We start from the raw sequence: 27,636 nt of genomic DNA, 5'->3' as shown, positions 1-27,636 counted from the left end.
GGCTCCCATCAAGACAGTCTTTTAGGTGACATGGTGCAGTGTGGCTAAGACGAGCCTGGAAGTCGCAGGAGCGCTGGTGACTGTGATGCTTTTGCGGTCTTTTCTTCTCCATCCTGCCTAAATGGGGGCTGGAGAGTGACCCCTAACAGTTCCGTTCTCCAGCCCAAAGCATAGTTTGTATTTCTTGAGAGGCATGGGCTCTGTCCAAAGGTACAGGGTCCAGGGACAGGACATTGAATTTCGGTCTCAACTCAACTACTTTCTGGCTGTGTGACTATATCCAAATTACCTACCCTCTCTGTGACTCAGTTTCCTCACCTGTAAAAAGGGGATGTTTATTCAACCGAACTTGCGAGGTTGGGGTGATGGTGTCAGAATGTGAATTTTCTAGTGCATACCAGGGGTCCCCCCAAATGGCCCTCACTATTGCTAGATCCCTGAGGGCAAGGGTGGATTTCGGAAAAGATTTTCAACGCATATCAACATCCTAAGAATAGAGATCCTGGTCCAGCCCCATCTTCTGGGTCTGACTGAGGGTAAAGAGTTTATGCTGGCCAAGCATACTCAACCCTCAAAAGAAACATGAATTTTATTGTCATTTGAGATCACTACCATGTTAGCAGAGACAAGAGATTAATCAGCTCTACAAGTAAGTAGATGAAATTCACCAGCACACAGAAATTTTGTTTTTGCAGCTTTCCTCTTTGGTCAGAAGGTGTGCAGTCCGTAAATAAATAGCCCTTCCCTGCCCTCTCTACTCGGCACCCCATTTATAATTATTGTGGGCAGGTGGGCAGGTGCCTCTTGGTACTATGACAGCCAGGTTCTCCTAGGCCAACGACTCAGTCCCGGCCACCTTTCACATACCTGCATGTGGATTATCCACTTAACAAAGCATCTGCCAGGAAAGTTCTAATCCCAACCTGGCTTTCTCCTAGCACCCCGCTCTCTCTCCCTCTTCTCCCTCCCAGCTGATGTATGCTTAGGAAATGCAAACTAATTTTAAAATTCGCTGGAGCAAAACATGATTAGAGTGGTTAAGACTGCTGCCCAAAATAAAAATCAGCTAATGCATTTCATATATTTAGATTTCCAAAATTAAGTAGAAATGATGCTTAGTTCATCTAAGGTGTGGGTTTTATACACATCGCCCCCATATCTCTGTGAATTGACCTTACGTTTTCTGGCAGCAGTAAATTTGGTTTGCCCATAAATGGCCTCACCTTTTCCATATCCCAGGGTGATGTTCATGCTCATCCTGCCGAACTGAGGTCACAAGCCCTGTTGAAGTTGGTGGAAAGGAAACTCCTCTGTGTTGGGGAGAAGACAGGAGACACTGGCTCTGTGTAAACCAAGGCTCCCCCATTCTTTGGTCCCTCTACCAAGCCTGGCCAGACAGTGAGGGATCCAGCTGGGGAAAGGTGCCCCAGTAAAACCAGGTGCTGGCATCCAAAGAGATACAGTCAAGTCTCCAAAGATACGCTGCTGCCTTCAAGGAGCTCACAGTCTCTTTGGGGAGATGAGATTAGCATAGCAGCCTAACACATATTACAGAATAAAATTAATTGCTAAATGGTGTGGCACAGATTCTAAGGAGAAACTCCAGGGAGTGATGATCAGTGAGGACTGGGTTTGCTCTCATGATGGAGGAGGCACCTGAGTTAGGAGCAGGCCAGATCATGGGAAAGGGAGGGCATTTCCGGTGAAAGAATCAACCAGAACAAATATCGCGATGCAGAAATGAGCAAGGCATGGTGCGGATGATGAGAGAGGTCAGTCTGACCCAACTGGCAGCACTGTAGATGGGTGTGGTCGGAAAGACCGGTGTGTTAGACTCCTTTGGTTGCAAACAACAGAGAATAATCTGATCTACTTTAAGCAAAAAGGGGAAAAATTTTTTTTTAAGGATACAAGGATAGGATATAAGGATTGAAGGAAATTTATTTTAGGGGTACAAGGGAGTCTCATGGGACTTGAGACTTTAGTCCAGCTCACCACAATTTGAACTTGGATATATTAATATATTTCATGGTGAATTTTTACCCTTATACTTTTAGTTCTCCATCTTTCCCAACTTTTTTTTTCCTAAAATTTTTTTCTCCCTAAGAAAGAGGCCCATTAGGGGTGGGGGTATAGCTCAACTTTGGAGTGTGTGCTTAGCTAAAAAAAAAGCTAATAAAACAAAACAAAACAAAACAAAACAGAAAGAGGCTCATTCAGATAACACATTTTATATCTTTGTATTTTCTTTCTTTCTCCTTCTGTTAACCAACCTTGGTACTTACCACTCCACCCCCCCCTTTTTTTTTTTAAATTGAACTGCAGTCAGTTACAATGTGTCCATTTCTGGTATTCAGCACAATGTCCCAGTCATGCATGTACATACATACTTTCATCTTCATATTTCCCTTTTAGTATATTAGGAGAATACCCCAAGCATCTTATCTTCTAGTCAACACAAGACTTCCTTTACGTGGTATTGAAATCCAGCCTTTGTTTGAATCCTGGGGCGCTCACTGCTCTGTAAGGCATCTCATCTCATTGTTAGCTTAGTTGTTAGAAAGTTGACTCTAAGATGATAGCGGTTTAATTGTGGGACCCCCACTTGTTTATATTTTACATCAGAAGAGAGCTTTAAGTTTGTCACTTTCTTGCTCAAACTCACCAAATGGTGCTCAACCATCTTGTAAGTTAAAACAAAAAAAAAGGAAAGAGGGGAATTTGTTTTAAGGCTACAAGGGAGTCTCATGGGACTGAAGTGGCTGGTGCTTGGAAAATCACACCAGGATCCAGGAGGCTCTGACTGTGCCCTTTGTCTCCACGTCTCTGAATCTGTTTTTCCATCCTTGTGGCATGTTGTCACTGCCCTCAGCATCCTGGGCTCTCTGATTCCCTTCCAGCCTACAGGCTGTTATTCTATCTCGATTCCAAATTCCTGGGAGAGAGGGAACCCAAATGGTCTAAGTTTTGTCCAGTTAGTTATGATGGAGCGGGGGGTTACATGGTGTGAGAGGAAACAGGGCTGCTGGTGCCCCTCCTAGGGTTAGGGGTGGGGCAGCCCTAGAAAAAGAGGAAAGAATTGATTGGCTAAGTGAAGAAGGTTGGTCAAGATAGACCTCCTGCAACTGTTCCTGCCAGTCTTTGAGAAAAACTAAGTGAAACTATTTTGGTTGTCTGGGATTCATTACAGTTAACCTCACTTTCAGTGAATATTGAAAAATTCAGATTTTTAAAGCAGGGGAATTGAGTTGTGATCACTCACTCCATAAAGAAGATTATTCCCTTTTGGGGGGACATATCAGGATTCCTTCCCACATCAAATGATCTTTTCCCATTACGCCTCTAATTTCTCTCTTCTTCTCTGCAATGCATCTGCTTCCCTTGATTTGGGGACCGTCCTTCAGTGGAGTCCAGGATCCCTTCCCCAGCACCCTCCATGCTGGCAGGACCTGGGAGGGAGTGATGTTCATGGCGTGTGGCCAACGGCTGCCCACTGGCTGGAACCTGAGCTTCCTGAGGGCAGGGATGGACCCCCCCATTACTTTGTGCCCATCCAGTGTCTGGCGCATGCCATTCACCTGCCCAGGCTCACCAATGCTTATTGAGCTGATGGGTAGAACCAGTTTCCAGAGAGAAGCAATTCTTAGCCAAGAAGTAGCTTAGGGAGAACATAGCTTTATTGTAAGTAAGGAAAATAATAGTAAGAACTCCTTTTCTGCCAAAATGTTATATATGACACTGCTTCTTGTGGTCCTGCCAGCGGTGTCTCTTAGGGGCTGGATGACCCCAACTCCTGTTGGGTCTCAGGGCACCCTTGAACTTGATCCACCTCAAATAGCATTGCCCCGAGATCTTATTTACATTCCCTTCCCAAAGGGGAGCCCTGAGCCAAGCAGACCCAGGTGCCGCTGCCTCCCTTTGGGAAAGACAAGGACGGCTCCGGGCACCAGAGAGAAAAACCTCCTCCCTTTCACAGCAGCCTTGAGGAGCCTGGGTGTCAAGGAGGAGGACCAGCCGCCCTCCACCTGCCGGGCCCTGGGCTCAGCCCTCCGAACAGAGCCCCGGGGTGAAAGGCTGCCCACCCTGGCGAACTCCTTGCCTTGGATGAGAAGAAGGCGACAAATGAGACAAAATGAAAAATATAATGATGCATATTATATTAATCATCCTCCCTTTTTCTGACACCATAAATCTTCTCTTTAAACTCCTGGTGGCGATTGCATCATCCCCCTCTCTCCTCGAAACAGCACAGATTAAGATAAAGTGATGGTGCTGTGTCAAAGAGAGCTTTACTGCCACACTTGGGATACAAAGAGAGAGGTTAATTTATCATCACTGGGGAGAACTGACAGAAGAGAGATATACTACCGAAAGGGGATTTAGCACAGGGCCAAGAAACTTCACACTATTTTTACCATCTGTCACATGCTCTAATAAAGCAGGGCAAAATATGAAGAAAGGAAAAATGAACTATCAAACACTGATGTAATGCAGCCCATAAATCTAATTTAATTACTTTGCATGGAGACAGGTCCTCGAGTCTGTGTGAATATACTGGATTTTCTTGGCAACTTAACAACTAAGTGTTTTAATAACATCACACTATAATTTATTCTGCTTGAAACACAAAACCCCTTTTGTGAGAGTTTCATTTTTGAGAACTGTTAATTTTTTCGGCTAATGTCAAAACTGGCATAAATTCACATGTGAACTTGAAGCCTGACTGTGAAAAAGGCTTAGGTTACTGTCTGCCTTTTTATTGCTGGCACTCTTCCCCCCTTCTGCATGCATTAGAAATAATTGGCCTTTGTTGATGACTTAGGTGAGGAGAGTTGTCTTGCAATTAGATTTTAATATAGTGACAAAGGGTGTGGGAGAGGGAAATCTTTGTAAAATACAAAGAGGTAAGAGAATGCAGTGGGAAAAAAAATAAATGCCTCATTTTCCAGCAGAACAGCCAATTCCCAAATGCAGCATCCCTAGAACCAGGCTGTCCCCAGGACCAGAAGAATCTCACTCCGGAGGATGTAAGATCTCTCAGGGCAGAAGAGACGCTGGGAAGGCAGGTCTGCCCTAGAGGGAGCCACCGGGAGCAGAAAATAAATCAAAAATAAAATTAATATTCATCGGGTGTCTTCCCGAATTTGGATGCAGTTACAGAAATTATTGTTAATAATGAAAGCCATATATCAAAGGTTATAAAATTCATCTGTGCTAGGACACTATTTTTTTAGGCTTTGTTCTGAACCATTAAAGATGACATATTGCATTTGTGTGCCTCTGTGTATAATAAGATACATTTAAGCGTGATTCTAACCTAAACTGGCAATTTTGGCATTGAACCCGAGTTCTTAAATGGGGGCTATGACACTCCCGTCCAGAGGAGGTCATCTGAACCCATCCATTCTCTCCTCACCTCGCTTGGGAGGGAGGGCAGGATGGATGGGTAATTAACTTGTTAGATCATAAGCGATTCATGTTGGGAAAATAAAACTCTGAGTCTCTTGACAAATTCAATTGAAATATAATGGGGGGTAAAATGGGGGAAAAAACCCTATTCTGCCGACCCCTCCCCAAACCCCAAGCTCTCACACTAAAAGAAAACCAAAATGTTGAGATATACAGTCTGCTGAAGTTCATTTCTTTATGCCTTCAGTCACACTTAATAAATCCTTACTCTGTGGAAATCTCTGTAGGGCACACTTTGGGGGTATTTGCAGTCTGGCAGGAGATGCATTGGACAGAAAAAGGCCTACAGTTTAGTACATTCTAAGAAAGTTTAAACTGGTGGGCAGTATCGCTGGAGTTCATGGGAAGGGCAGGTAGAGAGCTGGCCATGGTGTGGACTTTGGATAAAACAGAAGTGATTCATCTGGAAAACTCTAACAAGTATGAGAGCCATCAGGAAATGGACCACATATGCATACTGTTGAATATTTATTGAATGCCACTGGTGATTTGGTATATGTTAAATATCTAGATGGATTCAAGGGCCTTGAAGCCAGGAAACTGAGGTGCAAAGTTTTTCAGAGAAGTGCTTTCAAATACATTTCTCCTCATGCTTTTTTTTTTTTTAACCCTGAGGTTCATATTCCCCTGTTCAGACTTGGAAAACGCTCAATTCTTGTGGTTTCTTGTTCTGTTGAATTTGCGTGGGAGAAAAACGTACAGCCTTGAACTCTGAATGAAGCCCAGTGTGAAGACTGGTGATTTTCAGCTGTGCTATTTCAAATGCTCTCGTCGGTATTTTTAAAGACTTCCCACATATTCGGTTACTGACCTGGGGCCTGGAAGAGAGAACATTAAAAATTACAAAAAAAAAAAAAAAAAAAAAAAAAAATCAAACCACCAGTATTTACTTATGAAATGACTTGGTTAGAACCCAGCAATCCAACGGCCTTAAAATTAGTGTACAAATTGAGAGTTTGAAGGGTTTCTCTTCTGGCATTTTGATTTCCTCATCTGAAAAATGGGGATATTAATACCCACCTCCTGGGCTGGTTGTGAGAATTAAACACGCCTGTGTGGGTGAAGCATACACCACACTAAAATTATGGCTGCAATTATTATTTTATTATTATTATTTTGAATCTGCTCCCCCTCCTTCCCTTCCTCGCTGCATGTCGAACCGCCCCCTCCCCGGCCCCTCCCCTCCCCGGCCCCTCCCCTCCCCGGCGCCCCCTCCCCACCCCCCACCCACTCTGTAAAGTACTTTCTTTGCAGACCTGCTGGCATCCACTTCATTCAGCCTCCCCCTTCTGGCCCAGCTGCAGACTGCAGCCATGTCACTTAAAAAAAATTTTTTTTAATACCTTCAAAATAGGAAATGTAAAAAAAAAAAAAAAAAAAAAAAAAATCACATGGGGTGGACCGAGGCTGTTTTCTGGAAATGAACCTTTCAATGGAAGCACTGGCAGAAACAAAACTCTGTTATGCTCTGGGGCAAAAGAAGAAATTACAAGGGAGTCTGGGTTCTCAGGAGCCAAGGAAAGACTTTCCAATCAAGGCAGGTGGAGAGAGGGGAGCGTCATAGTGTGTTAAAAGGCCAGCAAAATTTATGGTATTGCCTCCTTTAATTGGTAACCGTTAGCCCAAGTGCCCAACGCAAGGTGAACTTGACCTTTCCTATAAAACAATTGTACTTGAACTCTCCCTGCTGCTCCGAGGCTCTTCATATTCTTCTTGTAACAGGTACCTTGCTTTAACCTTGCTGGTCAAGATGACAGATCATTTACATTAACAGATTCTGCGGGAGCGCTCTGGGTTGGAGCTGGCAGTGCATTAGCCCCAGGTGACCCTGGCCACCAAGAGTGAGGACCCGAGGAGAAGCCCAAACAGCCAACACTGCCACCTGGAAGGAGCCAAATTTCCAGCAAACACCTGAAAAACCCCCTGGTCCCTGTCGTGGCACCAAGAGAGGCCAAGCCACGCTGAATCTTAAAAACTTGTCTGCACATCTTCCCAGTTGCTTGCTAATGTATGTTTTGTTCATTCTTTTATTCGGTTAGGCATCAAACATTTGGTGCATCCTTATTGTGTGCCAAGCATCATGGCAGGTGCTGAGAAGGCGAAGAAGGGACAGATTGGCTCTGCCCTTGAGATGCACGGAGCAGAGGGAAGGACACAGACACAGACTCCCTTAATTGCAATACGACGTGAAAACCACAATATGATAGGAGTCTGAGCAAAGTTCTGCGGGCGTGGAGGAGACCCTCAGAGAGGAATCGGGGAAGGTTCATAAGGGAACCATTGGAGCTGGGAATAGAAAAATGAGCAGTATTTGTCCCGGGATTGGGAGGAATGGCACTTCTGATGGAGGGCACAGCATAAGGAAAGTGACTAGTCTGCAGGGGAGCCAACCTGGTCGTGATCGCTTAGAGGCCACCGTCGTCTGTGATTTGCTGTTATGTGAGGTCACAGGTAGGCAGTGGGTGAGTAAAAGAAACTTGGAGCTGCCCAGTTGCCTAGACCTCATTCTTCAAGACCAAGGGTCCGAGGAGCAGAGAGGATGAGAAGCTCTTTGCGTTCTACCCATCTGCACAAGCACTGGTGCCCGAAGGTCTTGTGAATGTCATCTGACCTCCAGAAGGAGACCCCGAGGATTGGTGGCCCAGCCTGGCAATGTCCCTCTGGACAAGGAGGAGTTTGTTTTGATGTATCTGGGAGGGGCTGAAGGTCCCCACTTGTGGCCAGCGCATTCCTGCTAACTGGAGCAAAGCGCATCACCTAGGTACCCCAGGGGGAGGTCATGGTCATGATGGACATTTACTGAACACTCTCCCTGGGCCCCCCACTGTTCTAAGTGCTTCACTGAGTCCTCACAACAAACCAAGAGAGCAGGTCTGTTGTTGTTTTACCATTTCACCCAGGAAGAAAATGTGGCACAGACAGGTGGGGTGACTGGCCGCCCACACAGCTAATAGCAGAGTACCATTCTGATTGGCCCAGAGCCCGTCCTCTTAACCAACTTCCTGTACCCACCCAAGAGAGTGAAAGCACCAGGATGCACGTCCCATGTGAGGTGCTTCATTATGTGCATCATCTCACTGTGTCATCCGCACGTCACCTGTGAGACAGCCATCATTTTACCCATGAGGAAACTGAGGCTCAGAAAGATGAAGTAACTTACTGCCAAACAGCCGGCAACTGACGGGGGTGGCATTTAACCCTAGGTGTGCTGGACTGCAAAGCTGTTGTCCTTGCCGTGATTCTATGATGAACGTCCCAGAAAGCATCTCAGTAGACGCCGCTCCTTTTCTGGCCAAGAAGGCAGACACTGACGGTGCATTTCACTGAACAACCACTTCCCTCATGAACAACCATCCAGGAAACCCCTCTCTGCTCCCTGCTGGACTTCAAGGCTGCTCTTCATGGCTAAGATGGTATATTCTGGACATGGGCGATTTTTGCCTCCCAAGATTTTTCCCAGTAGGGTGGAGGCAAATTCCATGCAGTTACGGTGGGTCGAAAGTGAGTCATATATACGAGGGGAAACTTATTTTAACAGAACTCAAGAGCCAAAGTGAGCTAGAGTTCACCTTTAGAGAAGGAATATTCACAGACTTTTGTTAAGTAGGCAACTCCTGTAGTGTGTTTAGAGAAAGGATCGGCAAACGTTTTCTGCAAATGGCCAGATACCAAATTCTTTACTCTTTGCAGGGCGTATGTACTTCTCACACTTAACGTCATGTGTCTCTGCCACATTACACTTAATGTCATGTGTCCTGCATAGTAGTGCAAAAGTAGCCATGGATAATTCATAAATGAATTCTCATGGCGATGTTCCAATAAACTCTTATCTATGGACACTGGTGTGTGAATTTCATGTAATTTTCACATGTCATGAAGTATTCTTCTTTTTCATTTTATTTCATTTAAAAAACTTTTTTATTGAAGTATATAGTCGGTTTACAATGTGTCAGTTTCTGGTGTACAGTATAATATTTCAGTCATACATATACATACATATATTCCTTTTCATATTCTTTTTCATTATAGGTTACTACAAGATATTGAATGTAGTTCCCTGATTCTTCTTTTGATATTTTCCAACCACTAACAAGTGTAAATACTATGTTCAGGTCACGGGCCAGTACAGAAGCTCGCAGAGGACCGGGTTTGACCCAGGAGTTGTAGTTTGCATGGTTTGGTTTACGAAATTGTATTAGGTACGTGTTAGAGAATCCAGTGTGTGAATCAAAACACAAGCTGCATCTCTTATAAACCCTTTAGATAGTCACCTACGTTTTGGGAAAATCAGTGCTTCATCAATTGAGCCCTTTGAATACACTTGCATGCCGGAGCACACAGAAAGACAGAATCATACTCTGCTGAAGTTAAGTTGACACTTTCCACACAAGACAGACTGAAGATGGATTTACGGGGATGCTTGATAACTCTCCTGGGTTTGATGTTTGATGTTTGGTATGACCATTTGCTTTCGAGTTTTTGTTCTTTGAAAAAAACATTCTACATGGAGTGTTCATGACTCCAGATAAAGTGTTGTCTGGCCAATCTTTAGATGGATGAGCAGTACCCCCCTTGGTATCCGAGCTCTTGTCTTCTCATTAAGGACCTCACACTCATTTTCAGGGTTTTCCTCTATCTTTTTCAATCAAGATTGGAAAGATGCCATTTCTGAATGCCATTCAGTAGCTCTCAGGGGAGCGGCGGTAGCTCTCTGGACCATGTCCAACAAGGAGCTCCAGTAGCTGAAGGACTCGGGTCTTGATTAGCTCAAAGGAGGAGGAAAATTTGGGATTTGGGGGTGTATGTTGGAGAACAGTCTCCCTGACTTCCTTTCCAGTGACGTGTTCTTCCTTCTAGTCTTTGGTTTGCTGTGATGGTTGACATTTTCTCTAGAATTCAGGGTGAACTGGGGTCCAGATTCTACAGCAGTGGTTTTGTTGGACTGCCTGCCCCCCGACCCCTCTTTAATCACTGTTTTTGCATTACCTTAAACGAGCAGAGAGAATGAACTTTCTTGGTCTTTGGTGTCCCTGGTAAGACTTGCCCTGTCCTGCTGGTACATGTGGGCTGGGCCCAAAGGGTTGAGGGAGACTCTGGGGCTCAGACGTGCCCTGACCCAGGAGGACAAGGACACTGTGCAGGGGGGCCATGCTGCTCTGGGATTCTGCCTACCCACCTCTTACTTTCGTGCCTCCTGCCCAAAGAGAAGACCTGTCGTAACTCACCGGCCACAGGTGGAAAGGGTACCACGTGGGCCTGCTCTCTTGGCATCTCACTACCATAGGAAACCCAGTCGAGGCCTTTCACAAGGATGGCAGTCTGGATTTGTTTCTGCCAACCCCCCTACCCTACCCACTCAGGGAGGCCTGGCCAGGGGAGTAACCTCAGGTCAGAATTTGATTTTGTAACTGGAGCTTTTCCTTCTTCTGGGCCCCGCTCCTGTCTCTGTCTTGAGGTGGACGGTGTGGAGGGACAGGCAGGTGGAGTTGGATGCTCCAGGACCAAGTGATGAAAAATCCAAGCCACTGGTGCAGACTCAGGGGTGTGGCTCACGCAGTGCGGGAAGGAGGTTGCCCCCTGGCTTCAGGAGCCATGCACACCGATGGGCGTAGGGATGGGGATACGTGAAGTTCCAGATCCTGGCTACTCATGGGTCATGGTTGAAGCAGAAAATAAGGGAGAAATGGCTGCATCTTGTTACATGCCCTGCCCTAGTTCCTTATGTCTCTGTAGCAGTAGGGCTGCCCAGGCCCGATTTCTGCCTGTTTCTTCTCCCTGCAGGACTCCACTGGCTCATCTGGGCTGATCCCATTTGTAGGAAAGTGAATTCCATCTTTGGGGTATGTTTTCAGAAGTACCTGAGGGCTCCTGTGTCAGTTAGTCATTGTCACAGAGACACTGTGTAACAACTACGCCAAACTGAAAGTAACATTCATTGGTTCTCACGACTCTGCAGGTCAGCTGGAGCTGACTGAAGCTGGGTGGTCCTAAGTTGCTCTTTGGTGGGTCTGTCTGGTTCCCATCCTTGTGTTTCTCGTCTTCTTCAGGGGACCAGTGGACTGGCCTGGACATGTTCCTCGCATGGCAATGCCCAATATGCAAGGGCACAGGTGGACATACTCAAGGTTTACTGGCCAAAGCAAATCAATCACATGGCCAAACTCAAAGTCAAGAGGCTAGGAAATAAGACTGGCCCCAAAGGGGGGGGGGGGCGGGTACTGCCAAGTTACACTGATACAGTGGTGGTTGCAGAATAGGGCCCCAAATATAATCTATCATAGGCCCCCGTCAAAATATCTCCCCCCAAATACCTTTGACATGGCTTAAAATCCCTCCGATTCAAATTACTCCTTTGCTTTAAAATATTATCTGCATAAGGCCCTTGTGAGAGGTAGGATATTTATACATAGCGCCTTAACTTTTCAGCAGCTTTAGGCAATTAATCAGTACACATAGGGGTTCAGAGGGACTGGGCGTCAGGACAGAAACATTCTGCAGGGAAGTTGGACCACACGAGATAGGGTGTTCAGGAGTCACCCTGCCCTGTTCCTTCCAGTCCTTGGTACCTTCTCCCTCTTATATTCTCCTTCACCAGGTGAGGAGAGAGCGACAGAAATTCTTCATCTGCCCAGAGACGCATACATCATTGCAGGTGGCTAGCACAGTCCTAGGTTGGAAACCGTCAGAAAACAGCAGTGAACTCTGTAGGAGCCACATCCTGGGCTTTTCCGTGATGTCAGACTGTTTGTCTCTTTTTGTTTTCTGTTTGGGCACATGGAACACGTGAGGGTGGGTGGGCGGCGGCGTGGGAGTGTGGAGGTCTGTGTTTGTATGCGTGCGCTTGTGTTCATGTTTCTGCCAATATGCCTGTCTCAGTCACGCTCCAAAATCTGTCTTCTTAGGCTGGGAACAGAAAGAGGTTTTCACTATTAGACAATATTATCATCAAAAAGGTTTTTTTTTTTTAATGTGAGTTAAGAAGATCTGACTCCTTCTGAATACACTTAAGATGAGTGTGTATGTGTGTTGTGTACTGTTGGCCATGTATCAGGGGTAAGGTATAAATAGAGATCTTCCTGCTACAAGCCCTCAGGTTCTATTTCTGCTTCTACCAAAATGAATCTAGTAAATTATCTTAGAAATTATGCAGTTGTGGAAAAACTGCATATCCTAATTAATTACATATTACTTCTAATAGTAAGTGCTCTCTGTCTACATATCCATCCACATGTAATTTTTAGTCTGTTTAGTACTTTGTATGGCTGATCTTTTTTTTTTTCCACAGGTGGGGGATGGGGAGGGAGGATGGGCTGATGTTACTTTGCTTGCTCGGATACAATGAATCCTTCCATATTTAAATTCAGTTGTAGTTCGCAGCTGGGTAGATTGGTTCCTGGTGAATACACCACCCTCCGTGCTATCCCCTAAAAAACCTCAGAGCGTGTATGCATAAAGGAGATGGTAGATTAGGTTACCGGGAGAGGAAATGTACAAATGTACCTTTGCAAGAAGATGAACTGATGGTAGCAGCAAGTTGCTGATGGAGGCAGTTTGTGTAAGAGCAGGGCCCTCGCTGCGGGGCCCATCTGTCTCCGCTGTCACTGTCTCCCCGGCTGCCTGTGCAGCAGGCGAGCGGCCCTGGGCTCCCTGCTTCCTCCTCCCTGCACATGAATCCTGCTTCACCAGGCCCCAGAGGCATGAGCTCCAGGGGAGGGAAATTAGGAAGGAGCTGATAAGGTGGCTAAGGATCACCTTTCCAGAGTCCTTCTGTGGTCATCGGAGACCCGGCAGGAACCTTCCTCTGGGCAGGTGGCATCACTTCTTGGCCACTGCTCATCTTTGGCCAACATCATGGCCAAAAGCCCCTCCCAGGAAATTACGGTCTACCCCATGCCTCCGGGAGCTGGTGAACGCAGGAGGCAGGGGTGTTAAGACTCACTCGCATTTTAGACCTTTTCAGATTGTAGTTCTCTGATCTCGAGACAGCGTTAACAATGTACACGGTACTAGTAAATATACAGCAGTGGGGGCTGGCAGCTAAGAAGCAGTTCTTTTCTCCTCTTGAATCTTCCCCTCCGGGTGCTTCTCAGTTCTTTGCTTTTGCTTCTATTTAACTCTCTCTCTCTCCACACGCACACGCACCACACACACACTCCAAAGTCTCATTCCACAGTTCCACCTCCTCCCCGTCTCCATCTCATTAAAAGCAACACCAACCACCCTCTCCCAGCCCTCTCCAAGGTGAAGTACCAGAGTCCAGCTCTTATGCCATATTGTGTGTAATTATAAATTCTAGTAAGGTGGACACATTACGATGAAGTTGTGTCCGTGCTGAGCAGAGTGTGAAATTCGCCTTTACCTTCTCACTTAGGAAGTGGGAGCCCTGATACCTAGAAAGGACGTGGGTATTCCACAGACGTGAGATTTAGCCCTGTGGCTTTCACAGTTCTTGGGAAAAACTCTACTCCTTGAGGTGGTTGTAAACTTTCCGATGATCCGGGTTTCTGGCTAAATAAGCACATTTATTTTTATAGGCGAGTCACTGTCCTTACTCTTCTAAGTTCAGCTGCTTAAGAAGAGGCCCCCTGTCATGCTGTGTGGGTTCAGGGAAGGACCGTCTTCAGGCTGATCTTCCTCTGCTGTTCCTAGTTTTCCTGGGTCCCAGTCTCGAGGCATCATAGCATGAAAGGGCTCCAGACGAATTTGTGAAATTGTGCTGTTGAGGGAACACTTCAGTTAGCTCAGAAGCCAGAAAATCTGGGGCGGGGGACCAAGCTGATGGGGAGTCGGGCAGGAATGGGTCCAGGTCGGTTGCATTTCAGAAAGTCCCTTCTGCCGGAGCACCCTGCCTTCAGGCAATGGCTCTATACTGGACCCAATGACCTTTCTTCAGCTTTGCAGATGGGTAGAGTGAAACCTGGTGGTTGGGATGCTGGGGTCAGAAGGCCCTGTGACCAGCATGCAGAGGACAGAGCCACGACTTCTGCTCCCAGCCTGGGCTCTGGTCCCTGGGCTCAGCAGGCTGGGATGTGCACCCCTTTGGATGAAATCATCACCTGGGCAGTGTTTGCTGTCGTCTTGGTCTTTTTATACCTTTCTTCTATTTCAACACGAGGCCGGCACATAAACCACAGTTGCCATCCCACCACCCGCAAAACTTAAGTCGTTGAATGTACCCCAGGAAGCGCATGCGCGCATTGAAGCGCGCGCGCATCGACGCTCCCGCGCACGCGCACCAGCCACACACGCGCGCGAGCGCGTACACACACACGCACACACACACACACACACACACACACACACACAGACACAGAAGTTTTCATATTAGTTTCCTGAGTTCATGGATAAAGTCCAGAGCTGCCAAAGCTCCCACTACTTTGCCATGTCACACTAATAGCTTCCAGATCCCATCACATATTAAATTCATGCGGCTTCAGCGAAGCCATCTATTTAATGCAATTCGCTAAATGCCTGCGCAGCCCCGCTGACAGTGACATATTAGTTTTGCTGCCTTTTGCAATCTGATATCTCTGAATTTGCCACCGTACTAAAGATTTGATTAATGTGGTTCCATTTGGATGCAGTAATTGGCTGCGACTGTTGTAGAAAATAATCAGGCTTTCATTCCTTACAAGTGCACGGACATGCTAATGAGAGAGTGGGTTAATTAAGCCCGCGGCAGAAAGCGACAGTTACTGATGACTGTTATGACAAACCACCGACTCGGCATTTGGGAGCAGGACAGCAAATTTGCACTTTATGAAATTACAGGAAAACTAGGACATAAGGAATAAATAGTTACATCTGTTTGGTGAAGGGGTGGGGGGAAGAAAGAGGGGCTCAGGGGGAAAGAGAAAAGAACAAGCAAAAGACGTTCTCCCCAAGAACGGGGCTTGGTGGCAGAGTTCAGGAGCCGGTGGGAGAGGTCTCCGGTGCTTCAGTGGGTGCTGTTGATCGTCCTTGAGTGACACACCCAGGCCAGCTCTAGGATGAGGGACTTTCGGCAAAAGGACCGGCCAGTAGCTCAGTTACCTAGAAACAGAAAGAGATTTGGGGAAAGAGAGGGAGAGGTGAAGGGAGGGGCAGAGCACACCTGCTGGGAGCCCTCTCACCTGTGCTTGCACCTGGATGGAGCTGGGGTCCCGGGGAGGTCACGTGGCTCTTTCCTCTTTCCCCAGAAATACGGTCTCTCCACGTATAGCGTGAATCAAATGCCCGGAATCTCATTTGTTAAGCTTTCAAGTCGCTTTCTCTCCCCACATGAACTCTGGCTTCTGGGTTTGACACTCAGCGCCAAACCCCAGCTCCCTTCTTTGCCCTGGGAGGGAGTCCTTCAGCTCTGCTGACCTCCCTGGCTCTCTGTTGTCCCTTTCTTTGTCTCTCTAAGCCATTAAGTTCTCAAGGGACTGAGATTTCTGGTCACCCTCTGGGGTTCTGCTTGGTACATGGACTTACAAATGCTTCATCTCCCCTTAGCCAGCTTGGGGGGCCCAGGATTTCTCTGCTGAAACCTAGCATTGCCTTCTTTATTTCAGTTGACATTCATCTTGTTTTCCAACCATTATTTATTGAGCACCTAGTAGATATAAAGCACTGTGCTGAGTATGAGGATGAAACAGGGATGAATCTAATTTGCACCCTGCCTTTCAGGAGCTTATAGACAAGTCAGGGAGAAAAAAAACCACATCACCGAGGCAATAACGGCGATGAGCCGTGAGAACAGAATAAATGATGAGTCTGTGGGAATCTGCAGGAAGGAGATCACGTGTCCAGGCACACGGGAAGGTTTACAGAAAAGGAGGCTGTGAACCTGGGCAGTGTCAGAAAGGGCACAGCAGGCAGAGAATACAGCCAGAGCAAAATGATCATGGAAACAGCCAGAAAAATGGGAGAAAAGGGAGACAGAGCTGGGCAGTCATCTGAGGACAAGTGGCAAAGAATCTTCACGGTCTCTAAGGAGTTCCAATTTATTCTGCAAGTGATCGGATATTTTTTTGAGTCCAGAATGTCATCATCAGAGCTGTGTTTAAGAGAGATGCTTTCGGAAGCAGGGGTGTGGTGGAAGGCATAGGGTGGAGAGGCGTGGGAAGTCACAGGAAACCAGAGGTCATCAGGGAGGCTGGCTGGTTGTGCACAGGAGCAGGGTTGGAGACTGAGTGGGAGTGAGCCTTCTCAGTGTGGCGGGCCACACTGTTAGAGGCTCTGTCCTTTCAGGCTTCCCTTGAGCTCGGAGCTGGAGAAGAAGGATTTCTGGAGGAAATTTCTGAGCAGAGCCAGCTAATTATCACACTTGAAATTTTCTCTGATGGAGAGCATCCTCCCATACGTGAAAAGAGGAATTGACATGGAAGGCACAGGAACTCATATCTGCTCCTGTGTTTAAGAAAGGGTGCAGCAGAAGGCTCAGGTGGCAAACTTGTTGAATCCCTTTGCAAAAATCCCAATCCACAAACACCCAGTTTATGGATGACAGTTCCAGGAACTCCACTGAGGTGCCACGGGAGGGCATGTAGCCATTGGTCAGCCATTCTTTAGGTGGTCAGGTCATCAACTGCCCCACCTCCCCATCACCACCCTCTCCTATCCCACCAAAAAATACAAACAGTTTACATACATGAAATACATTATCCAACACTGGTAGCTGCCGGGAAAGAAGGACATTCTGTTTGTTGAGGGTCGACTCCTGCTAACACCTCATATACTTTATTTGTTATGATCCTTTACCGATGAGGATACTAAGGTTCAGAGATGTTAAAACAGAAGCCCAAATGTGCATAACTAGTAAGGGGCAAGCAGGGCCAGGTATAAAGACTGGATCTGTCTGATGCAAATACTACGCTTTTTCTTGATCCCTGAGAATGCTTATTACGTGGGAACTTGGTCAATTTCTTGAGTGGGACCACCTTAGACTCAAGTGGAGCATATGTTTATCCTCAGGCTCTGGTAGGAGCCTGCCCTGCCCCTACCCGCCTCTCATACCCTCCAGCACAACAGGTACACGCTCTCTGAAGAGGTGCTTAGAAGCTTGAAGCCCAGGTGTTTTGCAGGGCGCCATGTTCTAGGTGCTTAACGTTGGTTGGTGTGTGGAAGGGCTTCTCCTGTTCCAGCCACATATTATTTAGAAAGACTTTCACAGAGGTCTCTGCTCTTGGCTGGAAGGAGACTGGAAAGTACAGATCCAAAGAAGCAGACTTTGGCCAGCAAGGTGGGATATGTCATTGGCGAGGCTTTTTTCGTGTTTCCTGAGACTAAGCCACCCTTCTGGGAAAAAGCCCCAAGAAAGCAGGGGGCAAGTACCAGCAAATCAGCCTCTAAGTAGAGCAGGTGCCGAAGAAATGGAAAGGAGCTCGTCCCCAATCATCAGGAGGAGTCAGCCCTCAGTTGCTGTGTTAGCTGGAGACTCCCAGACCTGCCAGCCTCCATCTGGGGGAGTTGCTGCAGCCTGGGCACTGGGGCCTGCCTGGGTGCCTGTGATTGAGACCAGAGGATTTTATGGTCTGAAAATGGCTTGAAAGTTTGTTTGGAATTACGCAGAGCACATTTTCGACACCTAAATTGCCGGCTTCCTATTCGTTAGTATCTGCAGTTTACCTCAGTACCACTCTGCTGTCTCCCTCAGCACTTCCCGCGCGCCTTGGAGTTTCCTCTTGCTCTTTGGAAAGGCTCCTGGGCTTTTCTCAAATGCCACTCCCTCTGCACTGGCGTTTCACCCTCTTTATTCATTCTGGGTTGAATAGTGTTCTCCTGAAAATTTCTGTCTGGCTGGACCCTCAGAATATAACCTTTTCTGAAAATAGGGTCTTTGTAGGTATGATTAGTGGAGATGAGGTCATGCTGGATGAGGGTGGTCCCCACATCCAATGGCTGGTGTCTTTATAAGAAGAGGAGAGGATACAGAGGAAGGGGGCCACATGACTGCAGAGGCAGAGATGGGCTGGTGCAGCTGTAAGCCAAGGCACACCAAGGCTTGCTGGGAGCCACCGGAAGCTGGAAAAGGCAAGGAGGAACACCTCCCTAGCGCCTTCAGAGGGACTGCTGATGTGTGGACACCTTGATTTTGGACTTCTGGCCTCTAGAGCTGGGAGAGAATACATTTCTGTTATTTTAAGCCACCCAGCATGTGGTCATTTGCTACTACAGCCGTAGGAAATTAATCCAGCTGTCGGAACAAATATTTCCTTTCCAGTGTAGAAGCACCACTTCACGAATGGAAACCCAGGAAAGTCTCTGTTCTCTCCCTTCCCTGAGCCAGGTGCTCGGGGTTTGTTGAAGATCCATCCATTTCTCATTTCTTCCTTCATTCTGTTGTTCTGTTCCCAAGTCCAAGTTCCCCCCCTTCGACAAGGCTGCAGAAGGATGTCCTGGAGGTGTTACCAGGAGCAGAACCATGTTGTGTACAGGAAATGAACATATTCTCAGTTCCAGGCCTCTTCCGAATCTATATTATCATTTATCCTTCTTAAAAAAATTGGTCTTTTTGGGGGGGATAATTCGGTTTATTTATTTTTAATGGAGGGACTGGGGATTGAACCCAGGACCTCATGCATGCTAAGCACATGCTCTACCACTGAGCTATCCCCTCCCTGCCCCCCATATTATCATTTATTCTTACACAAAATGGTCACCTAACAAATGTTTGATGCCTGACTCGGACTTTGGATGACACTTCCCTCTGTGTTGGGCATGGGAGGTGACTGGTTGTGTTTTCTGCCAATCACAGCTCTTCCTCCTGCCCTTCTTAACGCCAGCGGGAGATGCTCCAGAAAGTCCTGTGTGGTCCTCCCCAGGCAAGGTCCTCCCTGACTCCCTTTGTGCACCTTCAAGCCTGCGCCTTCCACCAGGCCTTCCCTCCTCCCTGCCTTGTGCCCCTTTTTTTAAATTGTGAAGGTCTCGCTCCTGTGAGCCGTCAGAGGGGCTCTGCACATTTTATACCTGACAGGACCTCTCCCAGAAACCCCGGAGGGAGAAACACCGTTAAAGTGTTTTATGTTGGGGAATAGGTTGGTTTCTGTGCAATAAAAACCAAAGCATTGAACAAGCAAGCTCCTGGTAATTACTGGGACGGAGGAGATAGCTTCCATATGCCGGGTGGGCGCTTGCAGGCCAAACCTACATCTGTTCCCTTTGTTCTGTCAGAGAACAGAGCCAGGAGGGGGTCTGACCTCCCGATAAACCTTCAACCAGAACCTTCTGCTGAGCTTCAGGGAGCAGAGGGGGCTGGGGGAGGTCAGAGGGCAGCAACATCTGGCAGAAGGAGGGGTCAGCGTGGAGGCGGGCGAAAGTGTAGGGGAGAGGAGTTGGGGCCAGGGCCGTCCCTCTATAATCAATAAAGCCAGCTACCAGAGGAGATCAGAGAACCATTCATTAACGACCTTGTTAAGTGATTGATAGGCTTAATTTTCCTGTCAAATGTGGACTTCCCTTGTAAACATGTCAATTGAGGAAAGTTCAAGCTTGTCACTTGGATTTATGGCTGGAATAACATGTAGGTGGAAAAGAGAGGGCAGGTCCCCAGTGACCCAAGCTGGCTGCTAGGAGATGGAAAGGCCAGTGTATCCAGGTGCCTCCGAGACCCTCGGCTTTTCTTCCTACAGCTGAGATAACAAATCACAGCCTTGGTTCTCACTCTCTCATCCTCCAAGGAAGGAAGACATGGCGATCCTGCCACTACCAGCCTGACCCCCACCTCCGCACGGGCTGTCCCCTGGGTTATTCGCTGATTTGCCTGGAAGTCCCGAGGGACATCTCAGTGTTGGAAAGACTCACCCAGGCTGTGCTCTTGGAAAACGCTTCTCCTTTTCCTCTCTGGTTCTCCTGGAAGATCAAGACTAAATGAAAATAGAAGCTGAAAGCCTGAGTTGAGTGACACAAACAAGCCATCAGCTCCTCAGTGATCTGGAAAATTGCTGGCGGCACTCGGGGGGCAGGTTGGAGGGGAGGTGGGCACAGGGGAGTGGCCTGCTCAGAGCCAGTAGACGGCGGGTGGAGGGCAGCTGCAGCCAGCAGCCTGATGTGTGGTCCTGTGGGGAGCCCACTTCTAACAGGCTCCGTTTACTGCTCCGTGTTAAATCGGCCAAGCACAGCCGCCCTCCCCAGACGTATAAGAAATGCAGGCACGAGACAAGTGAGCATTTTCGGATAATTGAAAATATAGTTCAACATCCACTAGAACCCATTAGGGTTATGACCACAAAGCACTGGATATAGCAGACAGGCTGTTCGGGACCTGGCTGGAGTCTGCGTTCACCAGCCCGGTGATGGAATTTGGACTTGGAGATATTCTGTCCTCTTCAGTGTTAAAACATCCTTGGTCATATCCAGATGGCCAATAGGCATATGAAAGAAGATGCCCAACATTGCTAATTATCAGAGAAATGCAAATCAAAACTACAATGAGGTATCACCTCACACCAGTCAGAATGGCCATCATTAGAGGTCTTCACACAATAAATGCTGGAGAGGATGTGGAGAAAAAGGAACGCTCCTACACTGTTGGTGGGAATGTAAATTGGTGCAGCCACAATGGAGAACAGTATGGAGGTTCCTTAAAAAACTAAAAGTAGACTTACCATATGATCCAGCCATCCCACTCCTGGGCATAAATCCGGAGGGAACTCTTAATTTGAAAAGATACATGCACCCCCAAGTGCATAACAGCACTATTCACAATAGCCCAGACATGGAAACAACCTAAATGGCCTCTGACAGATGACTGGATAAAGAAGATGTGGGGTGTGTGTGTGTGTGTGTGTGTGTCTATAATGGAATACTACTAAGCTATGAAAAAGAATGAAATAATGCCATGCGCAACAACATGGATGGATCTAAAGATTATCCTATTAAGTGAAGTAAGTCAGACAAAGACAAGTATCATATGATATCACTTACATGTGGAATCTAAAGAAAGATACAAATTTAATTTACAAACCAGAAATCGACTCATGGACATAGAAAGCCAACTGTGGTTACCAAAGAGGAAAGGAAAGGAGGGATAAATTAGGAGTTTGGGATTAGCAGACACACACTACCATATATAAAATAGATAAGCAACAGGATTCCACTGTATAGCACAAGGAACTTTACTCAATTCCTTGTAATAAGCTATAATGGAAAAGAATCTGAAAAAATACATATGTGTACATATATGTATAAATGAATCGCTTTGCTGTGCACTTGCGACTAACATTGTAAATCAACTACACTTCAATACAAAATAAAATTGAAAAAAATTTAAAAAGTCATATACTTGGTCTTGTGTAATGTGTTTCTCTCTCTGGCCTGGCTGTGGATCCCCCGAGGGCAGGGGCCTCTGTCTCTCTCGCCTTTGTATCTCCCCCCAACATCCGGTAGAGGGCCTGAGTGCAGAGCTGTTGCCCCACCAGCTACGCAGGTGCCCGGGAGCGCACCTCTGCTGGGCTGGACCCCAACAGCCCTCGCAGCCTGTGTTCTGGGACACCGGGGGCTTCATCCCTGGGTGCAGGGAGAGTTGGGGTGGGGGAGAGGCGTGGGGGGCAATTATCTGTAGGTGTAAACTCTGTGGAAGTCTTGCCCCTGCAGCACGTAGCAAATTAGTGTCCCTGTGTGTGTGCGTGTGTGTATGGAGGTGGGGGGTCAGCCAGGTTCTTACAAACGACAGGCCCTCTGTAGGCCCTCCCGGCCATTCGTATCATCATGTATCATTCTTCATCTGGAAATGTGCTACGCCCGGAAGTACATACCAAAGTACAGCTTCCTTCAGTGACATCAAATGTGTTAGGCTTTCGATCCTCAGGCAAGGAATCAGGAGGGACCCCGGCTCCTCTGGTCGCTGGCTCCTCTTTGATGTTCCCCTAGTTCTTCTTCTTCCCGAGCTGCCGGTTTGGTTTATTTGTCTAGGCTTGCTCGGCCTTCAGCATCCTGGAGGTGGGGCAGCAACAGTGAGGACCACGCTAACGGCAGAGCTCTTCCGTCCCCTTTCACCTGCTCCCTGATCAGCGCTCTGCAAACACGGCCCCTAATTCCATGACAAACCCACAGCACCCACCCCTGCCCCCTCCCCGAGGCCGTGCAGGGGGATGTGTGTCGGGATGGAGCCTGGCCAGTCCCGGCCTCCGGAGGCCAGGCTTGTAGATAACTCTGCTGCTCTGTTACTTCAGAGCGTCCAAGGCCGCACTCATTTTCTGCAGCTGGAACATGTAGGGCATATTGGTCAGAAGTCTGTATGTTTGTTTTTGTGGCGGGATCTCTGGGCACTTAATGGCAGGGATTTTCTGAAATATTTTTAGGTGCAGACCCGCAGGGCCATTTTTCTTCCTTATCTCCGTGCTAGTGTATAATAGGAGCTGTATTATGGCTCTAATGTACTCGAATTGAGCTTCTGGAGGGACGCCAGGACCACGTTCGGACAAAAAGCCCTGTTGGAAAGAGTTGGGTGGGGGTGGGGGCTGGGAGGCCCATCGGTCACAGAGCCGTCTCTTGGCAGGGACCCGACCCTCACTTTCCTTTAACGCAGTCAAGGCCCTGGAACCCATGCCTCGATGGCCTCCCTTCATCTAATACTGCACCCCAGTCCATAATTATTAATGATTATTATTAAAGTTATCTCTGCTACTTACTGAGCATCTACTAAGTGTCAAGGACAGCCCAAGCTACTTTGCAAATGCTCTTGCATTAATCATCACAGTAACACTATCCTGTAGGGAGTCTTGCTGTCTCTGTTTACAGAGAAACTGAGGCTCAGAAGGTGGAGGTACCTTCCCCAGGGTTGGGAGGGTGAGGTGGGCTCACCTCTAGAGCCTCGTTGGCAGGCAGACAGCTTCCCATACGCTCTCCTGTCTCCTCAATCCTCTCAGCTAAACCTCCCCTACACAATCCATTTCCAAACTGGGGGGAGCACAGCACAGAGCCACGCCCCCAACCCCCGTTCCACCGGCTGCTCCCCTCTGCCCACCCCCAGCCCAGGTGTCCTCTTGTTTTCTGACCTGGTGTCTGGTCAGGATAGACAACAGATTCTTTGCGCTGTGATGGGACAGGATGGATGGGACCCTGAGCTTTGCCTGTGTGTCTGTGGGGCGCTGGCAGCAGGCTCTGCCCAGGGCATTGAGGGATTCCTTCTGTTTCTAGAGATTAAGGCCAGAGGAAGCAGACATGCCTCATTAACTAGTTTTCTCAGCCTATAAAAAGCAGTAAAACCTCCTGAGGCTTCCAGACCCCACTGCCCCCACCCACGAGGCTGGTCTGCAGCACCTTTCCGAAGCCCTGGTACTGACTGCTCTGGGGGCCTGCTGATATCCAGATGTAGTGCCCAGTTTTGGGTACCAGTTTCCTCTCTCGCAGGACTTTTCCTTTTGAGGAAGGAAGCAGGAAGATTTAGTAAAACACATCCTTCAGCCTTACTCAGCCCTCTGTGTCCTTGAACCCAGGCATTTTCACGGTAAAGGAGACTTTGATCAACGGCCCCATTTCCGAGGGACAGGGATGTTCTTTAACTTGCACGAAGCACGATCCCTGTCTGTGCCAGAAAGTCCCAAGCTCCGCGGTGCTGGCACCAGCCCCTGGGAACTAGCAAGTGAGATGAATTGGGAGCCTAGAGCGAAATATTTGCTTTCATGCAATTTAGTTTCCCTCTACTACTTGCTTAAAATTCTGCGGAACAATTAAATCTTAAAAGTGTCTTGTGAATGCCTTGGGCTCCCTTCTTCAGTTTTATTGATTGTATTCGATATCACTCACAAGAGTGAGAATTTTTTTTTTTTAAACATTTAATAAGACCATTTGGTTGCAACCCAGAAAGAGAAAAATCCACAAAGCGAAATAGCATGTAAACTCCAGGAGCAGGCTCAGCTCAGCAAGCGGAAAAACCTCAGGTCGTTCCATCCACAACCTTCATTGGGTCATCTTTGATCAGGGTCTTGGTTGGACTGAGTGAGGAAATAATCTATGAACGAAGGCTGGGTATTCCTGCCCCTGAGTAATGTAGAGTATCTTTGGGGATAAAGCAGAGAATAAATACTCCAGACAGAAAAAGGCTTAAGGGCCCTTTAAGAAGACAGATGAGCGAAAACAAATGAATATAAGGAACTTCTCTTCTCTCCACCCAAGCAGATTACTGATAACTGATTTCCAGGTAACACTGGGAACACACCCTGAATTGGACTTGTAACTTCCTGTACCAGGGGATCAAACTGAGTGACTTAATTCCACGTAATTCAGGCGCAAAGGACTCATTGAAGGTAGAAAACCATCATTAGCAAGCATTTATTTCATTTTTATCTGATCCCCTCTTGGCAAGTGGTTCACTCATTCTTTTTTCCAAAGGCTTCTAGACGGCTCAGCTGAGGAGGACCCAAGTGAATCCACAGCCTCAGGATGGCTGATTCAGCCAGGAAGTGCTGTCTGAGCTTCTTTTTAAAAACCCAGATGAAAAGATGTTTGAGAATAACAAAATGTAAGAGCTTCCTCCTGTCTGTCTTGGAAGATGGGCCACCTGCCCACTCCATTTCAGCATGGAGGTGTCACGAGAAGCTTCTAATGCCAGGCCCCTGCAATGATGGAAATGATGGTTTCTCAGCAAAGGCGGAAATGGAGGAGCGAGGAGGAGGTGGAGGAGGAAGGCGATCGCTCCGGGCTTTGATGGCCTTGTGCTTTCAAGCCCCGAGAAAGAAGGATCCGAGCTGTAGCACTCAATACAGAGCTGCAGTCTCTGGTGGGGGGTGGGGGGATGTGGCACATCTGCCTTTTATAGGTTTGGAATGAAAAATGCTTTTAATTAAGGAGTGGAATTGGAGCTTTTAGTCTTGCCGCATGCTCCGTACCTGTCAGACATGCTGGATGGAAGTGGCATTCTGACCCCTCACTCACACCTACTGTAACCAAAGGACTCCAGGGAGGAGCTGTGAGCACCTGAGAAAGTCTGAGGGAGCTTGTGGGGCCACGGAATGCACCCCCTCCCCCGCCCCATGCAGAGAACCCCCCTTCGCCCGCACCATGAGTGACTTACAGCCTGATGCCAGATGCCCGACTGGAGGAGGAAGGGTGGGTCCGTGTCACTGTTGCCTGTGGACAAGGCCGAGAGCCAGGAAGGCTAGGGGGACCCAACAAAGCTAGAAAAACAAAGATTAAAAATGAGGACAATAAAAATAGAGCATTTAAAAAAAAATGACAATAAAAATTTAGAAATAAAAAATTCAAAAGTGAAACAAAACTAGAAAGGTAACACCCTGCCACAGTATTCCCATTTGGTATAAGCCCCCCCCCCCAACCCCTCCCCAAAGAACCCCCACCGCAAGAAAAAAACCTCCGTAAAGGGAATGGAAATTATTCTGTGGAGGTGACAGCTCTCGTGGGCAAGAGCAGCAGCAAGGTTAGGTGGCATCTGTGAAATTTCAGGAGCCAACCAAGGCAAGGAGCTACCATAAGAAACCACCACTCTCTCCTGGTGATAAAAGGTAGATGGGCCTGAGCTCAGCTTCTCTTTTTATCCTCATTCCCCCCCCCCCAATGCCTCTTAGCTATAAGGTACTTCCATATGAGATGTGAGTCCTTCCGTAAGTACTGGAAGGAGCTCCTGGGAGTTAAGTCACGAGCTAGTAATCCTTTCGGCTAGTTTGAGTCAGGCCTCAGAGCAGCAGAACAGCCCGAGTACCATCTTCATGCTTTTCAGGCCCAAACATTGTACACATTTCTGTGCAATCCCTTTGGTTGACTCATCTTCCTTTCTGCCTTGGAAAATCTCATTTCAATCCTTGAAGATCCAATGAGGGCTGCATTAATTCCTCTCTGGGCCCTCAGTATTCACTACCCCCATCCCCTTATAGGTTAATAAAAGTTGAAAACAATACAACATTAAACACATGCATGCTGAAATTAACCCCCCTCCCGATTTCTAATGAAAGTTTTGAACTGTTTTTTCCTGCCCCCTCCTTTCGCGCTCCCTCCCTCTCTCCTGTGTTTCTGCTTTGCTGGATTTTAAATGTTTAACCTGCATATCTGTACTAGCTCTAGATTTGGTTCTAATGTGACCTGCTGGGTAGAGGTTCCTCCTTTGCTAGGCAGAAACAATTGCTCCTCTGTTGTGCCTGTGCAGTGCAGCCCTCCCACTCCTCCCTCCTCTTCCCTTCCATCTTTCATTCACAATCTAGAGGATGTAGCACTTATCACATTGTGTTACATTGAGCTCTGTTTACCTTGATCTGCCAGCTGCTTCAGGGCACAAATGTTACCCTTCTTTGCATCTCTAAGTTTAGCACAGTTCTTGGCTCCTGCAAAATGCACAATAATTGTTGAAAGGGACCAAATTCAGAGCAAGGAATGAAAAGAGTCAGAGGAAAACCATGGTAGGTTTCTGAAGTCTTTAAAAAAATATTTTTTTTAAGGCACCGTCAAAAACGGCTTCCTCCTAATGTATTTGTTTATTTTTTTTGGAGGGCGTGATTAGGTTTATTTGTTTGTTTGTTTGTTTATTTATTTACTTAATGGAAGTGCTGGGGATTGAACCCAGGACCTCATGCTTGTGAAGCATGCACTCTACCACTGAGCTAGACCCACCCCCACCATCCCTACCACCCCTACCCTCCTCATGCCCTGGGTTTTGAAGTCTTGGTGGAGAAAAGTGATGGACTCATGGACTGAAGTTTTATTGTTGTTTTTAAAATTATTTATTTATTTACTTATTTATATTGAAGCATAGTTGATTTACAATACTGTGTTTGTTTCAGGTGTACAGCAAAATGATTCGGTTACATATATATTATTTTTCAGATTCTTTTCCATTATAGGCTATTACAAGATATTGAATATAGTTCTGTGTGCTATACAGTAGGTCCTTGTTGTTTATCTATTTTATATAAGGGAGTGTATATCTGCTAATCCCAAACGTCTAATTTATCCCTCCCTGACTTTCCCCTTTGATAACCAGAAGTTTGTGTTTTATGTCTGTGAGTCTGTTTCTGTTTTGTAAATAAGCTCATTTGTATTATTTTTTATATTCCACATATAAGTGATGTCATATGATATTTGTCTTTCTCTGTCTGACTTACTTTACTTAATATGATATTGTCTAGGTCCATCCACGTTGTTGCAAATGGCATTATTTCATTCTTTTTTGTGGCTGAGTAGTATTCCATTGTACATATATATATTTATCACACTGAAGATCTATTCTTGATATTCTGCCACTGTTGAAGACAA

The 27,636-nt window shown here is 47.0% G+C and overlaps 1 long non-coding RNA gene and 1 other non-coding gene across 4 annotated transcripts in view; one reads left to right on the top strand and one right to left on the bottom strand.

The window, feature by feature from the left end:
- The window catches only part of LOC123615886 (uncharacterized), a 126,074-nt gene that overhangs the window by 12,968 nt on the left and 85,470 nt on the right, over positions 1 to 27,636 (top strand). Inside the window, exon 3 of one of the 3 annotated variants that reach the window (XR_012502381.1) lies at positions 7,244 to 12,235. The exons of the other annotated variants lie outside the window; for them this stretch is intronic. This is a non-coding gene — a long non-coding RNA (uncharacterized LOC123615886). Of the gene's footprint in view, positions 1 to 7,243; positions 12,236 to 27,636 lie in introns of those variants that run through there. 3 annotated transcript variants of the gene reach the window in all.
- On the bottom strand, positions 26,923 to 26,998 carry TRNAV-CAC (transfer RNA valine (anticodon CAC)). The gene has a single exon. It is a non-coding gene; the product is annotated as a tRNA-Val (tRNA).

This window comes from Camelus bactrianus, chromosome 26, assembly GCF_048773025.1.
Source record: "Camelus bactrianus isolate YW-2024 breed Bactrian camel chromosome 26, ASM4877302v1, whole genome shotgun sequence".
Lineage (NCBI taxonomy): Eukaryota > Metazoa > Chordata > Mammalia > Artiodactyla > Camelidae > Camelus > Camelus bactrianus.
The sequence above is the reverse complement of the archived record's forward strand: the minus strand, read 5'-3'. Positions and strand labels throughout refer to the sequence as shown.